The sequence below is a fragment of the Chelonia mydas genome, chromosome 6 (genome assembly GCF_015237465.2).
Source record: "Chelonia mydas isolate rCheMyd1 chromosome 6, rCheMyd1.pri.v2, whole genome shotgun sequence".
NCBI lineage: Eukaryota > Metazoa > Chordata > Testudines > Cheloniidae > Chelonia > Chelonia mydas.
The window spans coordinates 59,112,155-59,138,114 of NC_051246.2; the positions used below are offsets into that span (position 1 = coordinate 59,112,155).

The window sequence follows — 25,960 nt, forward strand, 5'->3', positions numbered from 1 at the left end:
CAGAAACTGGAAAGAGCAATGTTCCCCAATGCCTAAACCCTCTGCAAGTACAAGAGACTATTAGATATGGCCACCTGGTCCTAACAGATAATACCAGGTCAATGCACCAAAGGAAGGTGAAATTCCACTCTCAAAGTTTCCTGCCAATATGCCCTGTGGGGGAATTCCTTCTCTCCCCCATGCAATATTAATCTATCAATTAAACCCTGTCCACGTGAGCAAGAAGCGCAATGACTTGTCAGCTGGTTTCACTTCTTCCCTCAGATATGATCGCTATCTGGGTAATTGTCCACTTGTTCCCCTCTTGAATCCTAGCAGAGTGGATTGTGCCAGTACCTCCTGGGGCAGAGAAATCCAGACACTGATTGCCCTCAGGAGGAGGAAAGAGAAAAGCTCCAATGTATATTTAACCTAAACTTCAGCTTTTATCAAATATTCACAGGAAAATTGTGTCTGGAAATAGCCTGCTCAGACATATTGTATACTATTGTAAAATGATGAGTTCCGGTCACTCACGGCTCGAGTCTAAGTTCAGACATGCAAGTCCATGTAGTAAAAATGGTGCAATGGGATTTTCTGAAGTCAGTGCCATATGTTGGTGGGGCTGGCTGGAGCCCTTTGGTAAGGAAAGGTCATGTCTATAGAGAGTGACTATCCTAAGGTGCTGAGGTTATCCCTCAGAAAATAATACCTAGCAATTAGTGCTTTTACATTCATACATCTCAAAGCAATTTACAAAGGTGGGTAGGTATAATTATCTTCATTTTTCTCATGAGGAAAAGGTGTAGAGAGGCTGCACTTTGCCTTCGGTCCTGCAAGTTGGGTAGAATTGGGACTAGAAGTCATGTCTCCTGACTAGCCATCCTATCCCCAAGGAGCACACTGCCTACATCATAACACCTTGTACCTTGACTAATCCTTATAGCACTTCTGAGAGGTAGGGATGTTTTACCCCTATTTTATCAATGGGGAGACTGAGGCATAGAGGCACTTGGATACTGTGGAATTGGGCACTATGTAAGAATCTAGGGAGAAGATTGTCCAAAGATGTGTTCCAAGTCAGTGACAGAGTCAGGAAGAGTAGGCGGCAGTTCCTGAGTCCCGGATCTGGGCTCAGTCCTCCCCGATCATGCTCTGTGCTCAGGATGACAAAAAAAACCTCTGATGCATGACCTCACTCTTCTTCTTGTTGCAGTTTTGTAGGCAGACAATGTCTCACTATAGCCACCCTGCATCCCAGGATAGCTACCATTGTGTACAATAACTTCCAAAGCCAGCTTAAAGGGCAAGAGTATAGCACTGAAAGGAACGTTCATAGTCACTGAACTTGCCTACCCAGTACGTGATAACCACTGTGACTGTCAGATTTGATCAGACTCTAAAAGTGTGGAATAAATGGACTGTTACAGCAGATTCTTCCAGAGACATGTAGGAGTCATTTTTATAGACCTTTAGATTATGATAGCAGTGGCTTCTTCTAGCCCATCACCCATTCAGGATCTATCAGGGTTGGTGTTATAAACACCCTTTTTTTGCAAGAGTTTGTAACTTGCTATTCAACTGAACTGAACCTGGTGAATGAGTTTAGCCTGGAAAAGCAATATTGCTAATTAATTAATGCCGATGATACACTTTGGGCTGATAAAACAGTTTTTTCATCTGAGGACCCCAAACTACTTTATACACATTGAGTTAAGTCTCATAACACTTGTCAGTTTGATTAATATTATCCCCATTTTACAGACTGAGAAACTGAGGCACAGGGTGAGGGGAGGGAAGTGACCTGCTGAGGGCCAGAAAGAGTATCCGTGAAGAGGCCAGCAACAGATACCAGGGTCCTATGTGCTTGTTTAATTCCCACTGTGGTTATAGATCCCAACCTCCTGCTCTAATTATTCTATAATGCAGATTCATACTGTTATTCTATTAGTGTCTGTATGATTTGGTGACTTTTTTTCCCTTGCTCATTAATGGGCTCTCATGCTCTCTGCACACTAAATATACTTTTTGTCTAGGTTTAAAATATGGCTTTCTGTGAAGCAATTTGTACATCAAAGGCATATCTTAAGCTTATTTTATTTTTAATGGCATTGTGTGAATAGTCTTGTAATTTGCTTTCATACTTTTGCTGTTGTAGCAATTCTGAGTCCTCCTGGGTGGCTGCATCAGTTTCCTCTGGTTGCTGACTAGATGCTAAGGTTGTACAATAAGTAACTGGTAGTTCATCTATTAAACCTGCATGTTAGGGTTTAATGCTACCTATGGTGTATAGCCCACAATGCATCTGATTTTAAAGATCAGTTAACATACAATAATAATCCAGATAAATACTACCCTAAAATCGCCAATAATCTGTGTTTCATGTAGTTTTTACAGTTCCCTCTCCAATTTGTTTTGCTTTTGTTCTGCCCTTTGCTGACAATGTCACAGTTACCCATTAACAAACACTATTCCCCAGGCTGTTTTAGTATCAGTGGTGACCAACTGAATTGTTGTTAAATAGGCATTTAAGAGCTTTAATGATAGTTACCCACATCTGACCTCCTCTCATGCTCATCCACCTGCTGAAGAGGTGAAGTATTTTACCAATGCGGCTCTGAGGAAAGAGAGTGAGCAACTCTTGGGAAGTGCTGAGCAACCTCAGCTCAAAGTTAGTGTGAGTGGAAGCTGCTCAGTACGTGGCTGGATTGGGTCCATATTTTGCACACTCCACAGTGAACAGGCCTGCCTTGAAAGTGTATGGCTTTAGCAGTGGCTCTAAAATTATTCCAGGCTCTAGCAGCATAACTCACCAGTGTAGTGTGTAGCTGGCTAGCGTCACTGTTGTGTATTCTAGGTACCATAAAAATCTTTTCTAGACTTGATTAGTGAGTGAACAGAAGAAGTGTCAGAGAGCTGTCATGTCCCCACACTGTCCGTTAGGGGCTCTCTCTTTACTCAGAAGAGCACGACACGACATGACATTCCTGTGTCAGGGCTGATCTAAGGGTAATTCTCTCTCTGCCTCTTTGGGCTGTGGTGAGAGATGCAGAGATCATCAAACACGGGTGTCTCCCTGTGAACTGTTCCAGTGAGTGGCCCTGTGCAATGGTAGCAGCAGCCATCAGTCTCACTAAATAAGAACTTGAAGAAAGGCTGTCGCTGAAATTTATAGATGAAGCCAGTGCCTCATCCAGAAGGGAGACGCAACAGTTGTAAAGCTGTAAATAAAAGAATGGAAAGAAAGAGAGATCTACTTATCTTGTAACCTTTTAAAGGTGCAGTAAAGAGCCTTGCCTCATTTATTCAGTCTCAGACATCTATGACAATAACATTTATCTCCTGGATTACTCTGTGAAGGCTCCCTCTTCAACCATTGTGAAAGGTTTCATTTAAAATATATATATATATATAATCAGACCAATCCAGTTCCCACTGGAGTTTAGTAACAGAATTCCCATCTATTTTAATGGGAGAGTGTCATCAATACTGAGGAAAGAAGTGGAAATGACAAACTGTTTAAGAAATGTAGGGAGCAGGAGCTCTTTGAAATAAAGCCGAGATGTTTCGGTGTGAACTTGCTGGGCACAACATGCCACAAAAGATAAGCTTCCTGGGAGGCAGAGACCTTGTTCTTTCTCTAGTATATTCAAACTAACTGTCTGCTGCCTGGTGTGCATAGGGATAGATGACACTGGTGGGTGAGGGAGAGGGAAGAAAGGACACCAGGCAACTACCCACCCTCCTGCACTCCTGTCACAGAGGCCAGGAGCAGACTGGGTTCTTATACTCCTCAGTTGATTTCTCTCAAAATTTCCACTATTGCTACCAGTACTTCAGCTCCGCTGGGAGCATCAACTTTAGTACGGTCACAGTTCAGGGCAGCTGCACCTTTATTTCTCCTCAGTGGCCCAGCAAAGGCACCCATGCTCAAGTTTCCAGCTTTCCAGCTGTTGCCTTTCTTGGATGGAGACCAGCATCTCTCTCCCTTCTGACTAGGTTATTCAGAAGCTGCACAATTTCCTGCCTTCACTGTGCCGTTCCCAAGGACACCTGCATGCTTTCTCTTCAGAGGTGGATCATGCAGGTGTGATTGCTACAGCTATATGGTACTGTACAATTAAAAAAAAAACTGCACACGTGCTAATACGCTCAGACATCACCCAAATGTGGATTCTGGCAGGAGCAGTCCTTCACTCCTCGATTCCAGGGGATTCCTTGTGGTTACCAGTTCATCAGAGCTTCAGCTCAGAACAAACCTTAATAGGCCAAGTCCTTCCATATTTCCGCGAGGACTGAGGTCTTCTGTGGACCAGGGGTCTTGTCTGTTTGCTGGATCAGGAAGAAGGCCATGAGCCAGTTTAAAACCAGGCTATTTATCCAAAAACTCTTTCTTTGTCTATTGATCCATGGAGAACCCAGTTTGAACTAGTTTATGCATATTTCTCCATATTCAAAGGGTTGATATTAGAGGAAGTTCACTAGTATCCCCCCTCTCTACTACAGAAGGTACATACAATGCCACAGTAACATACACAAGTGCATTTTTAATAGACGGTACCCTAAAAGTGTTAACCCTAAGTCAATAAGGTTTATCTTTATTCCAGAAGATTGTTTCAGGATATTGTCAGTCTGTCACAAGTAGCATTAGCGTAGCCAAGGTGCTCTCACGTAGAACTGCTGTGAGCAGATTTAGATCATATGCTGTTTAAAGTGCTGGTAGTTACCTGGAGCCCTGTCTACAGTAGGGCTGCCACCACCAGGACTGAACTAGTGGTAAGAACTTCTGGCAAAGAAAGTCTAGACACACAGATTTTCCCCGCTTTCACCTGCAATTATGATGGGCACCATTTGGTTAGCACTGGGGATTGAACTGGGTGCTTCCAGTCCTGAAAATATAAGTATAGCTTGAGCTGAAGAGCCAGGTTTTAGGTGGGGCTGTAACAGACATCCTCCCTCTATGGATCAGGCAATGAGAGGGACACGTAACACAGTGATCAGTGGGCTACACAATGGCCATGCATCTCTGACATCACCAGAAACTTTGAAGGTGAGAGCGGGCTACTCCCACTCTCACTGGCCAGTGGGGTTAGCCTGTCAGGTGGTTGGGGGATTGCATAATGTACCTTTGCAAAAGGTGTAGCAGCAACTAAGCTCCAGCAGCTCTCCCAGGATCATCATGCTTGCTTTATACACAAGCTTGGCAGGATTCGATTTTAATTGATAACTGTCACTAAATGTCGATTTCAGCTGGCGCACTGAAATCAAGGAAAATATATCAATCGGTAACTATCAGTGTGCCTGCAGGGATTGAGTGTCACCAGCCATGCAGGGAGCCCTCTGCAGCCTGATGGTCTCGGGAGTGAGTGGGTCCAGGACAGCAGAGCTGCAGAGGGCTCCCTGCGCTATCTCAGGGCCAGTGATACCCAATTCCTGCAGGCACAAGGTGTGGGAGGAGGGTATGGTCCTGGCGGGGCAGAGCAGAGACCCCTGCCTAGGACTAGGAGGAGGACCTGGTGGCAGGGGAGGTCACTCTGCTGCTGGACCATTCCTGCCCAAGAGCAACTCCCACGCTCTTGACTGGTGGATGTGAGCGAGTGGGGTCAGTGACCTCCAATCCCTGCTGGCACAAGGTGGCAGGGAAGCTGTGGGCCTGGCCCAGCAGAGCAGAGATCCCTGGCCAGGATTGTGAGGAGGAGTCCCCAGCTGCAGAGGCAGCTATCCCTCTGCTGAAAGGCTTTGTCCCCGTGCAAGAGATGTTCAGCAGTGGGGTTGGCCTCCCACACAACAGGTAATGCGTCCTTTTCCTCGCGGCCCTGGCAGTGTGTTTTTTCTGTGTCCCACCAGGACCTCAGCCTTCTCCTCACCTTGTGCCGGCAAGGGTCCTGTGTCACCAACCCCATGGCCATGCAGGGAGCCCTCTATGGCTATCACAGCCTCACTCGGTCACTCACTAGGCAGGAACTGTTCAGCAGCAGGGCAGCCTCCCCCACAGCCAGGGTTGTCTCATCCTCCTTACAGTCTCTGCTCCGCCAGGCCAGGATGACTAGAGCCTCCCCTGCACCTTTCGCCCTGCTGTCTTGAGCCTCCTGCAGCCCTACTATGAGCACTGTCCTAACCCCAATCCTACCCCCTCCACAACTATAAACATAAAACTAGTTATAAATAGAAAAAAAAGTCTTAAAAATAAAAGTGGATTAAAAATGTCAATTAGAAAAAAATTGAATTCTGCCAACCCTATTTGTACAGAGAATGTCTGAGAACTCCTCCCAACCGTGTGCTCCAGATTAAAGGTAAGTTTTAGCTCAATGGTGCCATATAAAGAATGGTTCAATCCCTGAGGTCTTCACGTTGTCCTTACTCAAGTAAAACTCTCATTGTGTTCAATGGGATATTTGCCTGAGCAAGGATTTAAATATCTGCCCCATTCACTAGTAACTGAAAACTAAACTCTTGGAGACTCCTCAGTCCAAATTCTGTACTGATGAGTGGTGTTACATAAGGAGAAAATTGGCACGATTTGAGACCCTTGACTGCATTTGCAATATGCTACTTCATTATTCCTCAGCAAGAGTATAGCAGACAATACAAATTTTTCCCCCACACGGGCTGATGCATGGCCCATCCAGAATACCCACAATCCCCCAAAGAGGTACCCCATTATGAAGTCTTTGATCAGCGATGCATGAGGCACAGTTAGACAGTGAGGCTTGGAATTGGGTTAATAAAAAGCTCTGGTGAAAGACAAAAACTGTCTGGCAGTGTGTCATGAAATGGCATTATTTCCTGCTAGTTGCCCTCAGGAAATTAAAAACTCTCCAGCTTTGGTATGCATTGATCTTGCCTGGCAACAACTATGTGTTCTATATCCACACACATTAGGATTCACCTTCCCACAAGTACAAGATAGGCTCTTAAGTACTTTGAAGTTACCACATCAAGATTTTCCCCCATTTTTCCCAGACACTTTATAGGCCTCTCTTCCAAAATGCATATAGAATATTTAACTCAGCTGCCCGTGCCTGAGCCATGGGAGATCAGTTCAGATCACTGAGACACTGGTAATAGGCTGACAGAAGCCCTAGCATATTTAATTGGAAATCATTCTTCAGATGTTTGGGATGATTTTGATGCTTGTATCTGTCAAGTTATTTTCTAGGAACCTTTTTATCTCCCCCCCCCCCCCCCATGTGAATATGAAAGTTACAGACACCTTCTCCCTCCCCCCCAAACAAGGTTAGATTGCATTATAAAGTTATAATGATTTAGCATTTATTGAATACCGGAGGCTATAAAATACTTGTCTTCCTAGCTGATTATGGAAATCAGTCAGAGATGATGCCTATATTGTAACCTAGTGATGATTTGTAGTCAGGGCCATGGGATAACAGACCTTGCTCATCTGGTTTACTGTATTGGGTTAGCATTGGCTGCCCACAGAAAGTGCACTCTTGTCTTTTCAAGGGTGCATGAACATGGTAGGCTAATTAATTACTATCTTGTTGCTGGAATGAACCTGGACAATATGTGACATTATAGACATTTATCCTTGTTTTTGCTGAAGCTTTTGCTCATTCTTTCCTTCCACTCCCCAGCCCAAAGACAAATTACACCATGTCGACAAAAAAAGTTGTAGGGTTTTCTTTGAAAATGTTATGGACTCTGCCAAAAGGCTGAAATCTAAAGGTGGATGAGGTATGACTTTGAACCTGTAATGAATGGTGTGGCCCATTAAGGTTACTATGCTGTCCTAACCTGGAAACCTCAGCCCTGCTGGTAGCTTAGTTTAGTGGAAAAGTGTTAGAGGTTGTACCAGACTATTGGAGATCTGCTCATAAATTAGCATTAAGTCTAAACCTGGCTGGGCATGTGCATGCACCTGGATTTACCCTCTGTTACTCAGCGCAAAACATTATTAGACACTCAGTCCGCGTTGGGTCCAAATCCAGATCCAAGCACTTTCTGGGAAAGTTGGATACAACTTTTTTTCACTCTCTCGCTATCTGCACACACTTCGAAGCTTCTGTTTGCCACAGTATTTAGTGTTTGTGTTCACTGGGAAAAGTCATGTTCTTTTTTCCAACATGTCCATCACTCACATAGCGAGTGGAGCGGAGGAATGTGCTTGGACCCAGATGTAAGACTGGGATTCATGAGATTTTACCATGGGGAATCCTGGTTCTTTGAAGCTGGAAACTTTGTGATCATCAGGGCCTGGAAACCAGTGTGACATAAAATTCACAAGCCCTTTTCTAACCAAACTTGGAAGAGTTCACATAGCTCTGCTAAAATTTAATCCAAAATGTGTTTTTCCTTTTTTGTTGGACTGTTGAAAGAAAGGGTCAGATCTGAAGTCCAAACTATGTGAAAATGAATAACAAACTATGTCCTGTTTCTATCATTTAAAACCCCAGCATATCCAAAGTGGTAACTCTTTTGTAAAAGGTGATTTTTTTTAGATTTGGCCAGCTGAGCAATGGGGCAATCATGTTTATAAACTATAGGATATTGCCAGTAAGTACTGGTTCTGCACATAAATCATTTGCTGTTTTGTTAAACCCTGCTGTCCCAGGGATAAGAAAGCTATCTGGAATGCTACAAGCTCTCTTCACACCATTTTGCTTGTCACTGAGCAGATTCTACTGTAACTTCAGTACAGTCTACTTGAGGCTCCTCCATGACTTTGTTTCTACAGCACAGAGAATACTTATCCTTGACAGACCCACCGAGTCCCATGTACCTGAGGATTATTTGATATATTGAGCTTTGGAAGATTTGAAGCTTGGGGGTTACTCACATTGAAGAGAGCTAGTTAGGTGGTGAAGTCAGACATGACAAAAGAAGCAGTCTGAGAGTCTGCTGTTCAGAAGTCCAGTGTTCAGTACAGGCTCTCCTTCCCTCCTCCCACATCTTCCCATCCTTCGTCAAAAGTTTGTATTGGAGAGGACAGCAATTTGTTACCTGTGAATCATCAACTTCAAAGTGAAATGCTGTACGTTCTATTCTGCAATGTCTGTAGCCCTTGGAATGCTACAAGGGTGACAAGTAATCCTCCAGACTGCCAGCTATATTGATGCTTGTGAAGATCCATTTGGATCCACGTAGATATCTAGGGTCCAAAGAGCTTGCAAAGCATCATAAACTCCCTTCATAGAAAGTCTAATTATGAGTGGAGAGAAAAAGTGTACAATAAGATTTGGAAAGACAGACCTGTGTCTTCTCTTCAGTTGCATCAGGGGAACTATACTGAAATCAGTGGGGCTTGCTCTGTTGCAAGTGAGAAGAGAAATACATCCAAGGAAATGGAGAAAGAATAGTGGAGGGGGAGGAAGCAGCTCAAGTGGTAGGTGTGTCTGTTGACTGAAACAGGACCAAGAATGGAACAGCTGAGTGGGTGACTGAGATGTTGAGTATGAGGAAGCAGTATTGGGTAGATGTAGGGAGAGCTATGAGAGTAGGCAATAGAAGATCAGGCTCCACAAGGCACATGGACCCAGTCAATGGCAAAGCTTTAAAAACTAATTCATCAATCCATTTGGAGATGGATAGGAAGCTAGTGAAGACAGTGTAGTCCCATTTCACAGAGTAGTGATTTGAGAGGTGAGTGGATCATAAACCTTCTTGCCCACTTCATTTAAAAAATAGTAGATTTTAAATTCCACAGGTGATTGTTATCAGGACATGTACCCTTCTCCCTACTTCCTTCAGTAAACTCATTACATGCTTGCTATATTTAATAACAAAGCTCCCTGACCACTGAGCTCTCCTCATGTAACTAGTATCCTGATCTTTGTTTCCCAGTTCCTTAGCACTAGGACCATCTCTGCACTTACAAGCTGACAGCTGTAAGAGCGCTCATGCAGCCACTTTATGCCGATGGAAGAGAGCTCTCCTGTTGAGATAATAACACCAGCTGACCTAGCCGATAGCTATGTCAGCAGGAGAGCATCTGTGCACATGCGCGCTTATGTGAGCAAAACTTATGTTGCACAAGGGTGTGTTTTTTTCACACCCCTGAGTGACAAATGTTTTGCCAACATAAGTGCTCGTGTAGACATGGCTGTAGGTTTCCCTCGTGTTGGTTTTAACCACCCACTCAAAGGGGCCTCCTTAAGACTTCTCACTGGATGCTGCGAGATTCCACCAGTGTGCTGTAGCATTTGGTTACCAAAGGCGGGAGCACAGAGTGTTCTTCCCAAGAACTTTCTCAAGTGCCATTCTCCAAGAATGCCAGACCACACTGAGGAAGAGGTCAAAGTACTTCACTTGGCAACTCTAGATGTAAAACCAGCCTGAGTTCCCTGGCTGACTCTTAGTAACTAGAAACTGTGAGGGAATAGCTATTTATTGGTTTTCCCGCCCGCCAATGCACACAAAAAATATAAGTACTTAGGTGATGAATGATGCAGTATGACTTGTACTGTGTATAATCTTCCATGAAAAGTTTTATAGAGGTGAGAGAGAGTTCATAAGGTACAGAGATAAAGGAACACTGTCCCAGATGGCAGGAACTGCAAAGCAGAAGATGCTCTCACCCAGCCATGGCCAGTTTGTTAGGAGGGTCAGAATGGAGGTTGATGCATGATGAGATATTGGAGTAGAGAGCAATCTCAGTGAAGTTACTCTGGATTTCCACCAGTGTAACCGAGCAGAAGTTTGGTCCCTGGGGTGGGTATTCTGGAGTAAATCCCTAGAAGACTTTAAAAACTAGGACAATTTTGAGCTGGATTCTGAAATGGGGAGTTTGAGAATGAGATGATGTGACTGCACTCTTTACATATGTAAGAAACCAATAGCAGCATGTGCTGGAGTCTGCAGAGCTGGGGCTTGGGGAGGTCACAGAGAAAGGAATTACAATAGTTGAGTTGAGAGAAGAGGGTCTGCTGTGGAACACTGTCAGCAAAATGCCACAATCATTTACAGACAAAGATTCTCTTCTCTGCTTGATGTGTCAGAGTAACTCCACCCTGCTGTGTGTGCGCAACCAGGAGAGACTAGGCTCCCACAGGTCCCAGATTCCTATAGCACTGAACAGGGTAAGATGCCATCAATAGAATTCAAATATTCATAGATTCCAAGGCCAGATGGGACCATTGTGACCATCTAATCTGACCTCCTGTGTAGCAAAGGCCATAGAACTTCCCCAAAATAATTCCTAGAGCAAAGCTTTTTGGAAAAACATCCAACCTTGATTTAAAAGTTGTCAATGATAGAGAATCTACCACGACCCTGGGTAAATATTCTCATGGGTTAAGTACTCTCATCATTAAAATTTTCCAGTCTGGATTTATTTCCAATCTGAATGTGTCTAGCTTCAACTTCCAGCCTCTGGGTTGTGTTATACCTTTCTCTACTAGATTGAAGAGCTAGTTATCACATTTTGTTCCCCGTATTGGTACTTGCAAATTGTAATCAAGTCACCTTTTAACCGTCTCTTTGTTAAGCTAAATAGATTGAGCTCCTGGAGATTCTCACTGTAAGGTATGTCTTCTAATCGTTTAATCGTTCTCATGGCTCTTCGCTGAACCCTGTCCAATTTATCAGCATCCTTCTTGAATTGTGGGCACCAGAACTGAACACGATATTCCAGCAGCAGTCGCCTCAGTGCCAAATACAGAGATAAAATAACCTCTCTTCTACTCCTTGAGATTCCTCTGTTTGTACATCCCAGGATTGCATTAGCTCTTTTGGCCATAGAGTCGCACAGGGTGCTCATGTTCAGTCAGTGAGCCATTGCTTCCTGTGTGATGTGACTGTGACACTGCCTCACTTTTTAGAACTGTGCAGATCCTTCTCACCCCAAAAAATCTTCAAAAACAGTTCTTTGCCTAGGAAGAGGTTTGCTTTTGGGAGTGCTTTTTGGCTGCTGTCACAATGAACCCCTGGAAAATGTAGGGTATATTTTGCTCACTTTTTCTTTTGCAAGCATTATGCAGCTGTAATGATTTACTATGAAGTTTTGAGGCTAATTGCCTCATATGTTTAATTAATAACTGACACATTCTGTCCCTCAAAGAGACTGGAGAACTTCCATCTAGACCCCTAGTGATTACAGTCTGGATGCCATCCCTGTAATTAAGGAGCAAGCTGTAGGAGGCTTGTTCCCATTATGAGTAATTATTGCACTTGCTACTTTTTTCTTCCCCCTCCATGTTACAGGACTGGGAAACCAGGGCTTGCCTGAAAGACAAGTCTGAAATTAAACTCCAGCAAAGAAGATGCTTTATACTAGCCTGTGCTAGGTAAACTGGGATGTGTTTTGCTGCCAGCCCTCTTACCTTTATGAATAATCTGCAAGGCCACTAACTGTTGAAAGGAAAATGCCTCTTGAGAGACCAAATGGAAGTGTAGGTTGGTCAATACCCATCAATTACAGCAGCAATGGATTTCTGCGGCATCTGTACCTTTCTTCCTCCTCTCCCTCTCATTCACCCTGCAACTCTCTCTCTCAGTGGCTTTGACAACTGCCCATCTGCAAAGACTCTGGCTGGCTCTGAGGCCCCCAGAGTGGAGGATGCTGTGTCTTTAAGCCTTCTGTGCAGTGCTGAAATGTTATGACAGAGCATCTCGCAGGGGGATGCAGTTTCCACGGCAACCCCACACTAAGATAAGCAAGCCATATTTTTTTGAAAGGTTCAAGAGCAGGGGAAGAATGAGGCGATCCGTCAGCAGGCGAGACTTGAAAAGAGGAAGCTGTGTCCATTAATCCTGCATCCCTGGCTGCTTTGTGTTTTAATTAGCGAGTGTTATTGAGGCAGGGAGAGCGGGCGCCTTACCCTGTTGGTTTTTTGGTCTCTTTTTTTATATCCCCAGACACACACACACCCCGCCCTCCGCCCCCCCCCCCCCCCCCAAAAAAAAGCGTCATTCAGGCTGTGAATACAGGTCAGTAATAAAGGGCTGTGAAGAGCCTTTTCCAGAGCTTGTATCCCAAGTCAGGGCTGGGAAACTGCAGCCTTCCCCATTTCAGGGGCTGAGGAGCTGAACTTATTATCCGTAGACTACATAAATATATTATATCTCTGATTTCTATAACATCTATTACATCCAAAGTGGTCTCACTGCCTAGGTGCGGGAGAGGTCAGGCCATGGCACCCCCGCCTCCCTCTTGGCACAGCTGATCAGGCTCGTGGGTTAGCCATGGGCTGCTTGCTTTCCCCAACATCTATAGAGGCTTTATGCATTATACAGTTATAATGCCTTCCTCAGCTGTTGTTGGAGCAAAGAGCCTGACAGCATCATTATTTGTCCCTATATATGTGTGTGAGAACCACTCTACCACTGAAATGTGGCCTCTTCTGGGGTGCAAGATAGCAAATAGGCTCACAGCTGGTGCAGAGCATACCAGGAGAGGGAATATTTTGGCCTATGACAGCTCGTTCCTACAGCATATTTGCACTCGGAGACTCTTTTGGTAGCAGCTAATGTACCAGTCAGATATGGAATTATGTTGGTGTCTTGTAAATACTCCATGTGTAGGAGTTTATTATAAAAAATGTTTTGACAACTTTTATTATTTTCAAACACTTCCACGTGTCACCAGAAAATCAGAGTTAAAATAGATGTTACTGCAGTGGTGATATTGTCTGCGTGGTTTCCCTGTTTATCCCTTTCTTGATACAATTGCTACGCTTTGAGGGGTTTAAAGTCCACTGTAATCTTCAACAGAAACAAAAGAAAGTGATAATTCCTGGAGAAATAGGAATAAAGAGAACATGGTCCTGCCTCATGTCCACAGGCAGGACTATAATATCCTATAAGACCTATACTATCATAGTTCAGGGGCAAGTGTTAACAGGGAGCTTTGAAGAAGACATATAAGGCAAGAGAGAGATGCTGCATGAACCAAAGTCCTTCAGTCAAAATGTATTTATTAAATTAGACTGCAGAGTCCAAAACAAATCAAGGCGATGTGTGTGCATACGCATATGTGTGTCCAAGTCAAAGGCAGGTTTTTCTCTTCAGTTTTCTCACTCATTTATGAACCTTGATATTCCACAGTCCTGAGTGGCCTTATCGCTCTGTGTGTGGTATGGCGGGAGAATGAATAGGAACTTGCCTTTTGCCCTCTGGCAGGATAGAATATTTTCCCCTGACTCTACACAACATTCATTCATTCATTCGGTTTATATCTTGGTCTCTGTATGTCTCTCTCCTTTATTATTTTTCCATGAATTTCAAAATCTGTAAGCCCAGCAGAGAGGCAGAAAACACAAATCTTGTTCTATGTGTTGTCAGCTCCATATAAAGAGAGATCTTATGTTTTCCACCTCCCTGCAACTGCGTCTATTAAGTTATTCAGTTGTTTGACTGCAACACATGTGACCCTTTGCTGGTGCTTGAAGATCTCCCTCATCCTTTAAAGTGGATAAAGCACTGGAAAGTGTATCACAGAGAATGCTAGGTGTTTTCAGTCTCTAATTACTAATATACTTTGACAAAACCTTTCTAATCACCTTTAAAATATTATTCACAGGTACACAGAACTCCATATTGGATCAGACCAATTATTCATCTAGTCAGGAATGCTGTCTACGAGGGTAGCCACTATCAGGCAAGAGAAGAAGGTTCAAGAAATCCAATAGTGCACAATAATGGAATAACCTGCCCATAAGGGAAGTTTCTTCCTAATCTCCACTTTGCATGCAGAGAGTTCACCAGGGCCATGTCTACCTGTGGTTTGTGCAGCACCCAGCACGTTGGAACCCCAGTCTTGACTGGGATCTCTGGGTGCTGCTGTCTGTCTATCTTAGGTACTTATTATATGGCTTACGTTACCATAGAATCTGGGCATTTCACAATCTTTAATGTATTTGTGCTGACATTTTCCCTGTGAGGTGGGGAAGTGCTATTATCTCCAGCTGGGGAGAGGAGGCACAGAGAGATTGTGACTAGCCCAAGGTTGCACAAGAAATCTGTGGTAGAACAAGATATTGAACCAGGGTCTCTTCTGGCCCAGACTAGCATCCCACCTTCTGGGTCATCCCTCCTTTCTGACATAAATATTACATACTAATAACACATGAGATTTGAAGATATTTCAAGACACAACTCTTCACACAGTGCACAGTCAACTTGTGGAACTTGTTGCCAAAACTGTAAGTAGGTTCAAAAAAGAATTGGATACATTTATGGAGGATGGGTTCATCAATGTCAATTGGCCAAAGTGGTCAGGAATGCAACCCCCATGCTCCGGGTGTCCTAAGCACATAACTTTCAGAAGTAGGGACTGGACAACAGGGGATGGATCACTTGATAATTGCCCTGTTCTGATCATTCCTTCTGAAGCATCTGGCATTGGCCAATGTCTGAAGACAGGATACTGGGCTAGATGGATCATTGATCTGATCCAATATGGCCGTTCTTATGGTCTAAGAGTAGGAGCCATCTGAAATTTAAGCAAGTGAATGTGTTGCAAATTCATCCTCAAATATTCAAAGTATTCTCCCCAACATTTGAGATTGTCAGGATTAGCAACACTGACTTATTTCAAGTGAGCCTGTGATCTCAACAGACTGAGCAAATAAAAGTTTCAAGAAAAGGTTATCAGCAACTGTCAGGGACAGGGACTGTGGAGTTGTTTGGTTCTCTCTCTAAGCACCGCTTGATCAGAATAAAACATAACTTTGTTTTCAAAAGGAGTTCTCTCTCTCCAAGAGATGCACTGATGGCGGCAAAGTGAAAAGCGTAAAGCCAACCAAACTCTGCATCTCATATTTGTGGTCTGAGGATGCTGGGTTAAGGCCTGGTGGCATGTAACCCACTGCTGATCCCTCAAAGAAGTGACTAGTCTCAGTGGGACCAGTTTCTTATGACACTTGTAGGTTGAGTTAATGACCAAGCCAGCAAAGATTGTAAGTGGCAAGAAGTGGGGTTTGGATCTGTCCATATCTATAGGGACAGCTTGACTTTGAGATTGCTCACATTCTCTTGATGTGTTAGGTGAAATTCAGCCCCTTCTGGAGGGCCAGTCTCATTTAAGTGGTGCATTTGCTTTGGGCTGGTCTTGTGCGCAGGGGTGAATATTGCCCATAGTGTAGATAAACTACTTTTGACTGTATTGTCCTCCCTTTCCGCAAGCCAAGCTTCTTAGTTCTAGAGCAGGCCAGCCAAATGCTCTCCTCGAATGATCGTCTCATATCATACCATCAGATTCTCTGGTGTCTGACTCCTGCCTCTGCTGCCCTAACATGGGAAGTGAAGGTCAGCTATGCTCCTCATTCCACAGACAAGAACCAGCCACTATTTAGAATATGTTCAGGGGGTTAGTACAGAAGGGAGACCATGTAAGATTTTGTTGCCTAATGTAAATCTCCAAATTCATGTCGTTCCATGCCTTTTAATTCTCTCAGGACTGTAGAAATGCCCCAAACTACAACTAATTAGACTCTTGACATATTGCTGGGTTCTCTCTGTGCCTTGAGGTAGTGTCAGTTTTGAAATCCTGCCAAACAAAACTAGCCCACCTGCTTCTTCTCCAGATGTCTGTAGCCACCCAATCCTGGCAAGCCCTATTCTTGGAGTGTAAATGAGCTTGGAGCTGCTTGGGCTTCTTTCCGTTTCATACATTCCCAACATCTGTCTAAATCAAAACATTACTCCCCAGAACATTAACCAAAAAAAAAAAAAAAAAAGTCATAGGATGAATTATGTCCTATAGGCTGAAATGGGACTTAAGTGCTGGCCTTTTGCACCGAAGGGAACTTCACTTTTAATGAGCAGGTAAGAGAAACCTCCCTGCCTCTCTTTGCCAATCTGGGTTAGTTTAAATCACTGCTCCAGGGCTTGTGGTGGGAATGTGCAGCCAGACAGCATTAGCCTCTGCTCTAATTATGACTCGTGCTATTGCAGGGGGCCAGCATTCTAGAGTTAGGAGCCCTGTATTCTTATTGATTACTTTCTGAATCATCATTGTAGCAGGGTTTGTTTGTTTTTTCTCTTCTCCCTCCTCTAGAGGTAATGAATTATTTGTGCATTTGAACTGCTTGTCCCTGGATAATTCAAGTTACAAGCTTTTAACTCCCAATAATATTCCACACACATATATTTCTCTCTTTCTGTGTATATACCAGACCCTTCAAACAGCCACTAGGTGCATTTACGATAAATAACAATAAAGACATCAAGATGAAAAAGTAGCTAATGCAATCCATCCAACCACCTGTCTCTAGTCCCATCCAAACTGCGTTAAACAAGCCCTTTAGAAAAAAAATTGGGTAAGCAGATATGCCTGAAGGTGTGCTCTGAAATTTACTTTCCTCTGGGTGTATAGGTGAATCCTTCCTTATTCGTGTCAGTCTGTGCACATTTATTGCTGGGTGCAGTGCTGACAGGGTCTAGTCTCAGTGAAGTCAGTGAAACTGTGTCTGGTAATATTTAAAGAAGCAGACCTTCCAAGTGTAAACTCTCTGGGAAATGGACTCTATATTTCCTTTCTCTACAGGGTAGAACATATTGTCAGCACATAATCATAGAATCACAGAAGTGTAGGACTGGAAGGGACCTCAATAGGTCATCTAATCCAGTCCCCTGCACTCAAGGCAGGACTACGTAATAACTGGACCATTCCTGGCAAGTGAAAAAAAAACCATTAATAACAAACTTGAGCTGTTTGGGACCAAGGTGGTGGGGATGGCGTTCAGGATTGATAGTCCTCCCTTAAGAACAACCTGTGTAATCCAGGGATAGGCATATCAAGTCTAATTGATGCATAGTTTTTTGCATCTTCACAAAGCTGTAGAAACTGCACACTGGACTCAATAGAGAACAAAGAGAGGAAGCATGATCCAGTGGTTAGAGCACTAGCCTATACCATCAGAGACTTCGATTGAGTTCTGTACTGTGCCACAAGCTTCCAGTGTGACTCCGGGCAAGTCACTTAGTCTCTCTCTGCCTCATTTTCCCATCTGTAAAATGGGGAAATAGGACTTCCCTACCTCCCAGAGGCATAATGAGGATAAATCAGTCAAAAAGTGAAAGATGCCCAGCTATTGCTGTGAGAGGAGTTGGATAACTACCTAAGAGAGACGGACAAGAATTTCACTCCAAGATTCATTAGCTGGCTCGGCACAGGCCACAGAAAAGCATCACATTTGTATTCAAATATCTATTCATATATAAAAGTTCAATATTATCTAAAGAACATTGGAGCTGGTAATGGTCACAGTAAAAACATTTTCATATACTTGCTGCTTCCACAAAACACCTTTTTACTGCAGAAATTGCCAGTTCTACAGTAATTCAGAGAAAAAAGAAAAGGAGTACTTGTGGTATCTTAGAGACTAACAAATTTATTTGAGCATAAGCTTTCGTGAGCTACAGCTCACTTCATCTGAGGCATGCATCCGATGAAGTGAGCTGTAGCTCATGAAAGCTTATGCTCAAATAAATTTGTTAGTCTCTAAGGTGCCACAAGTACTCTTTTTCTTTTTGCGGATACAGACTAACAGGGCTGCTACTCTGAAACCAGTAATTCAGAGAGTTTCTCATATATGTAATTTTTGTAAAAAGAAAAATGTGACTGAAAATACATTTTTGTTCTACAAGTTCTAATAACATAAAACTAGAACCAAGTGACTTCCTTCCAAAGGAATGTGTGTCTGTTCCTTGGTGAAATGGGATAGAAACCTTTTGATGTTGCCATGGTCCAGGACCACAACCTGAATAGCATGAAAGTAGCCGAGGTGATGTGATTTATGACATACATGAAGGATGCTTTTGGAAAGTGGAAGTAATGGAAAGAAGGAGCTGGTATTCCTTCAGGATGGGGCCACAGGATAAGGGGGAAGAGCAGCAAATGACTTTGTTATTGAAGCCACATACATCAAAGCTGAGTTGACTGAGAAATGGTCTGGCCTAACCTATATTTGTTGTCTTTACGGTTATTAAATGTCGTATGGCATTGTACAGCTGAGACACCGGGATATTTTTTTCCAACCTAAAGTTTTATGAATCTGATGAAAATTGAGACTTCTCCATTTCACAGGCCTTTTGATCTTTGGATTAAACTCATACAGTTTACGTGGGATTTAAGTGGCACACAAACCTTGTGATAGCCTTATGCACTGAGGGGAATTTTTCACTGTTACTGAGCAAAGACAGGAAGCCATGGAAAATGGGAAGATGCTGGCTTGACTGGTGGAATTTTTTGGTGTTTGAGCATGTTGGTTGGAGAGAAAGGGTAAGAGTAGCATCCATGTGTGGATGTGTGACTAGTATACTCTTTCAACAATTCCATCTGGCATTATTTGGGGAAGACGGGATTAAATTGAAAAAGAGATGATACCAGGTTGCTGCCTTTGTAGACCCACAGCTCATATAAGATTGCAAAGGGCTTTAAAGAATGTTAATTTCCTGAAATAGCAGAGGACGTGAATGTTCAGAGTTGTTCTGTGATGCCACTTGTGTGGCCGTCACTGACTTAAATGAGTGTTGTGCAACTAACACCACTGCACCATGCTTTGGAAAAAGGCTTTGAATTTAACAAAACCAGCTAGATCATCAGTGCCACAATCCAGGATTCACAGTTTTATTTTAGAGACCTGCCCGGCTTGAGTTTCCTTAAAACGGAGGGGTTTTTTCCTCTGAAAAGAATATTCATTGATTTGTGTTTAGCTCTTTCCAAACCTCTAAAATCATTGTAACTAATTGGGTTAGTGTCAGCATTTATCATACTTACCTCGGTTAGTCTAGACCCATAGATCTTTCCAGACTGTTTGCTAAATTGCTTGGCACGTCTTACCTTATCTGGCCCTGTTAAATTATTACCCTCCTTTTTGACAAATCTAATCTCTGCCTTTCCTTCTGCAAAGAAAGAGACAGGCATCTACAGAGGCTTTTGCTACTTGTTTTACAGCAAGCCAGGGAACATCTTACAAACTTTTCAGAAAGATGCTTACAGCTGCTGGTGAGGATTTAAAGGGATCCAGGGTTAGTGGAGGTTGAAAGTGGGTTTTGTTGTCAGGATGGTTTGCTCAATTATGGTCTTATGTTCTTATCGTCTGCTCAGTTAGTTCAGTTTTATCAGCTAGCAGTACATCAGTCTGCTGCCAACATCTGCATTTCACTGTGAAAACAAAACAAAATAGTAAGCTCTGCTAAAGTTTACAAGTTAAATACCTGCAAACTGAGGTGGGTGAAATGAGCATAGAGCATGGTATCTATTAAATGTTGTGTACTACACACACCATGCTGGGGTGACTTACTCATGACCCTTTCCTCTGAGCCTATAAAATCACTATTGCTTTTCTGACAGCATGATTGAACTGCACTTTAATGGAAAACATTTATAACATTGGGCCTGAATCACACTCTGGGGAGGGCCTGATTCTCCACTCACTTGCGCCAGTGTAAACGGGGAGCGACACCACCAACATAAACAGAATCACATGGGGACAAAAATGGTATGAGTGGGAGGAGACACAAGCCAGGGAACCCTTGTTTTATGTGTCCTATACCAGCTTAAAAGTTTGTTTGTTTTTCTAGGAAAACATCCGTTTTTTTCTTCTCCCAGCAAACTATGTTCAGTTGTATTTATTTTCTGGCCTTCCCTATCAGGATTTCAGTGGATTCACATTTTCACTATGGAGCTAATGTTAGCCACAGTCAGGGGAGTTGGATTTTTCCCCACGTGTGTGCATAATTTTACATTATTTTTGCATAATTAAATTCTGATGCATAATATTCCTTTTCACCTCCCCTACTTTCAATGTACCATGTGGCTCAGCTGAGCTGGAGGCTTTTCTTCTGCCATAGGAAAAAAGGAGCTTTTCCGCTGCATACTTTTTTTTTTTTGTTGTGAGGACCTCTTGAGACGGTTTCTTCCCTGTGTAGGGTACATCAGTGAGTGATTTAATCTACTCTTCCTGGCATCAAGGGGTCATGGCTTTTTATGAGCCTCAGTACCTCCAAAAAGTGGGAAATTTCATTTTTAATTTTCCAGTGAGGAACATTTGCTTGGATCTGAAAATTTCACCAGATCCCTAGTTACTAACCAAATGTATATGCACCAGGCCTGGGACTTCAGGTTTTGGTGATTGCGCTCTGTGCTGGCTCCTCCTTCCTTCTCTCGGACTCACATTCTATCCAGCAAAACACTTGAGCATGTGCTTAACTTCAAGCATTTGAGTAATCTCCTTGAAGTTCATGGGACTCAGGCTCAAAGTGAAGCTGCTGTATTCAAGTGCTTTGGTGAATCGGAGCCTGAAATAAGTCGGGCCCTGGTGCACCACAGGTGCCTATTGGTCATTCATATGTATGGAGCAGACTGTCTGAGGCCAGGCTGACGATGTCTCTATGAGGATAGTCAATGAGAGAGGGGCCCAAGGATTCTTTTCCCAGTCTACCGCATCAGAGGCCAGTAACAATGTAACTGGGAGTGCAGGCCTTGCCGCCTCCTACCTCTGGTTGGCAATGTAGGAGCTAGCTGTCTGAAGTGGGGTAAACTGGGGGCTGGCTACCAGTTCTCCCTCCCGTTTGAGCTGATGAGCAGAGTTGGCTGGGTGCAGAGTAGGAGGAGCCCCAAGTTCTGGCCTAACTTCTCCTAGGGGACTCTGATGGTAACACAGCCTCTCCTCCTCCTTTGACATGCATGACAGCCCCAACAGCACTTGCATTAGCTTGGGAGGCAACAGGCTCCAGCAAGCACAACCAATATCATAAGATGTGATCTTGCAACCCTTATGTGAGTGGTGCTTATGTGCTGAGTTGTCCTGAGGAAGTGAGGTGGACTGAAATTGGAAGTCACAGCCACAAACCTACTCCAAGCACGTAAGTTTCCACTCCTGCTCCACCTTATCAATAGAGGTTTACGTAAAGGCAGTGGCAATTCCAGGAATGGTGGGGTGACCAGGCTGAAATTAAAAATGTAACAAATAAATAAACAAAAGTGGAGTAAACACTGTGTTTTTAACAGGAGAATAGTAGCCCTTCAAAAATTCTAGTCTTTCCAATGCACCGAGACCAGATTGTTTCTCCTTCCACATTGTGATTGGCCATTATACACAGAGCTCCTTGATCTGACGTATGAACCCCTCCTTTATCTGCAGGATAGAGACGTACCAGCTCCCAGCCTGACACTACATTTCTGTGTAGAGAAGAGCTGTGGGGAGAGGAAGGAAAAGAGTGGAAGAAGATGGGGAGATGATTCAAGGGCCATCTGCTCTGGTTGGCAATGTCACCAGCCATGGGAATAAGCTAGTATCTTGTGAGCCATGGAGCCTGGGGAGCAAGGAAGTCTAGCAGGAGCACACAATGACATCTCCTTGCACATTAATTTTAAGGACTTTGACTCCCAGATTTGCCCTTCCTTGTCAGCTTGCTTTGTGTCTTGATGTAAGTCCTTATAAGTTGCACTGATATCCTGTTTTAATTCCTACATTTATAAGACATTTAGGTGTGTATAGATGCACTGGACACCTCTGCCAATAGGGACAGTCTGGGCTTGTCATAGGACATTCAAGCTACACCTGCATGATGCCAAGAGAATGGGGGAAACAACCCTGGGGAAGAGGTCGTGTGTTCAGCTGTACAGTCGGTGTGGCCATTTGGCCAGCTCTAAAGTTGAACTGGGCCACTGGGTCTCAGCAGTCTGATGGTCATGTGGCCAAAGGAAATTTGTGTCTCCCCCACTTGGATGACAAAGTGCAGGTCAGATTGAATGGGCAAAGGGTGAAAACTCTGAGAATACACTCAATGACCAGTTCTCCTATTCCCACACATATCACCTATCTGCACCATTTCTGTTTTCCTCAGTGGGACTCAACAAAGGGTCCTCTTCCCAGTCATCCCCAGTGCATCCTTCAGTGGGCAAATATCATTCCTTTGAATTTATTCTAACATGCAATGTGAGAGTAAGGGCGAGTCAACACATACAATGCTGCAGCTGCACTGCTGTAGTGCTTAGTGAAGACGCTATCTATGCCAACAGAAGAGCTTCTCCCTTTGGTGTAAGTACCCCACCTCCCCAAAAGGTGGTAGCTATGTCAACGGGAGAAACACTCCCATTGCCCTAACTCTGTCTACACCAGGGGTTAGGTTGTTATTTCCACACCCCTGAGTGATGTAGTTATACCGACGTAAGTTGGTAGTGTAGACCAGGGTTCTCAACTTTTTCTTTCTGAGGCCCCCTCAACATGCTATAAAAACTCCACAGCCCACCTGTGCTGCAATAACTGGTTTTCTGCATATAAAATCCAGGGCTGGCGTTAGGGGATAGCAAGGAGGGCAATTGCCTGGGGTCTAATGCCATGGGGCCCCTGCAAAACTATATTGTTCAGGGTTCAGCTTCAGCCCTGGGTGTCGGGGCTGAGACTTCAACCCCGTGCAGTGGGGCTTCAGCTTTCTACCCTGGGCCCCAGCAAGTGTAATGCTGGCCCTGCTTGACGGACCCGTGAAACCTGCTTGCGGCCCCGCAGCGGGCCTCGGATCCCTGGTTGAGAACCACTGGTGTTGACTAAGCCTTAGTGAAGATGCTACCTATGCCAACGGGAGAGCTTCTCCTGTTGGCATAGCTAATCCACCTCCTGAGAGACTCTTCTTTGGGTCTGGGACAAGAAGAGCATTGTGTAAGCTTGAAAGCTTGTATTTTTCACCACAAGAAGTTGGTCCAATAAAAAAATATTACCTCACCCACCTTTATCTCTAATATCTTTGGACCAACATGCAGTGGCGGATTTAGAGTTAGTGGGGCCCTATGCGCAGCTTCATTTTTCAGGGGCCCCACCTTGGGACCCAGCCAAGAAAAAGAATATTTTCTCTTATCTTTCCCCCCTCACCCCCCATTTTCATTCTTTTTTTCTTCATCCTCCTCCTATATTATAAGTAATAGGAAGTAAATGAAAATAAAATGAGGTACCTTGATTGTTTTTGTAGTCTAACTTTTTTTTCACAGACTACTTGAAAATTGCTGAGCGTCTCGGCAGACCACTTAATGATCTTTCCAAAAGTTGTTTGTACCATTAGCTAAATATTGTAAAGTGCTTTGGGTAAGAGTGCTTTATTTAAAAAAAAAAAAAAAAAAAGTAATAACCTTTCTTTGGTCCACCTGAATGGAGTTCTTGGACCACAGTTTGAGAACTTCTGGTCTAGATGAAAGCTTGTATTTGCATTATGCCAATGTGAAAAATATATGAAAATAAAAAGTATAGTTGATGCATGAATGGAAAAATAAAAGTTTACTTCCTCTGAAGAAACTCATCCATACTTCTGTCAAAACACACACAAAATAAATCAACAGTTTTCTTTAGAGATTCACCTCTACTCTGCAATTGCATTGTTATTGTGCCACAAATAACACTGATGGTTTCAACAATGATCTTCTCTTTTCCTTTTAAATTGATTTCATTGTCTCTAGTTTCATCGAAAAATGACTTCATGCTTTTTTTACGCTTCTCATCAGATATGTCGGAGGACCCTATATTTTCTGTTAATGTTGGTGCCTCTGCTTCCACTGAGCTATAGACGTTTCGAACTTCCATGACAAAACTTGTAACTGAGGCTAACAATTGTGCAGCATTCAATGAATTTGTATCAATCTTTTGCAGCGATTTGCTGACGGCATTAATTCTTTGAAGTAAACGGTTCCACAAAAGAGTAAAAACAGCAATATCGTACTTTTCAAACTTTTCAGCTAATGATTTTGCTTGAGTTCTCGCGCACAGTTTTTCAGAATTTGATGTGGCGATGTCTAATAAGGTTTTCTGTATATCATCATAGCTCATTTTCAAAGCCAAAATAGTATCTGCACAAGCAGACCACCTGGTGTCACAAATTCTTTTGACTGTCAAATGTTTTCCATTTGCCTGCTCCAAGCATGATTGTAGCATACTTCACCGATGTGTGGAAACTGGAAAAAAGGCATACATGTTTTGTACAAAGTCAAAAAAATATGAGACCATTGCTTCTTGTTCTTCATCTGCCACCACTGAGAACAGCCTAGCTCCATCCTCTTTGGAAGGGATCACAAGATTCAGCTGCAGCGTTGCAGATTAAATTTAAGGAATTGCTGCAACATGGTATGAACAAAGCAGAGGGACTTGCATTGTTCAGTCTTGCCTGTAGACCTGAACATTTTCCTGACATATTTGCGGCATTATCAAAGCTCTGCCCACAACAATTTTTGATGTCCAAACATAAATTTGCAATGATTTCCAAAACAGTTGTCTCTAGACATTCATAAGTATGGGATTTTAGCGGGACAAAACCAAGAAATCGCTCTACAACTTCACCATTGCCGGTCACATATCTTAAAATGAATATTAATTGGTCTACATGACTCACATCTGGTGTTGAATTGATTCTTATGGAATAGTACTTGGCATCCTTTACTTCATCAGTGAATTGGTTTCTGAGCTGCTCTGCCATTATAGTGATGAATTCATCTATTCTAGCTCCAGGCAAGCAGCACACTTATTGAGCCTCCCAATATGGGGAGGAGGTGAGCAGCCCTCAGTGGTGAAAGAACAGGTTAAGGACTATTTAGAAAAGCTGGACAAGCAGAAATCCATGGGTCCAGATCTAATGCATCCAAGGATGCTGAGGGAGTTGGCTGATGTGATTGCAGAGCCATTGGCCATTATCTTTGAGAATCTGTGGTGATCGGGAGAGGTCCCGGATGATTGGAAAAAGGCAAATATAGTGCCCATATTTTAAAAAGGGAAGAAAGAGAACCCGGGGAACTACAGACCGGTCAGCCTCACATCAGTCCCCGGCAAAATCATGGAGTAAGTCCTCAAGGCATCCATTTTGAAGCACTTGGAGGAGAGGAAGGTGATCAGGAACAGTCAACATGGATTCACCAAGGGCAAGTCATGCCTGACCAACCTGATTGCCTTCTATGATGAGATAACTGGCACTGTGGATATGGGGAAAGTGGTGGATGTGATATACCTTGACTTTAGCAAAGCTTTTAATATGATCTCCCACAGTATTCTTGCCAGCAAATTAAAAAAGTATGGATTGGATGAATGGACTATAAGGTGGA

The 25,960-nt window shown here is 43.4% G+C and overlaps 1 protein-coding gene across 11 annotated transcripts in view; it reads left to right on the top strand.

The window, feature by feature from the left end:
- Positions 1-25,960, top strand: part of TSPAN18 (tetraspanin 18) — a 173,421-nt gene that overhangs the window by 38,042 nt on the left and 109,419 nt on the right. The window contains exon 1 of one of the 11 annotated variants that reach the window (XM_043548770.1): positions 8,473-8,493. The exons of the other annotated variants lie outside the window; for them this stretch is intronic. The gene's annotated coding sequence lies outside the window, so the exon portion shown is untranslated. Of the gene's footprint in view, positions 1-8,472; positions 8,494-25,960 lie in introns of those variants that run through there. 11 annotated transcript variants of the gene reach the window in all.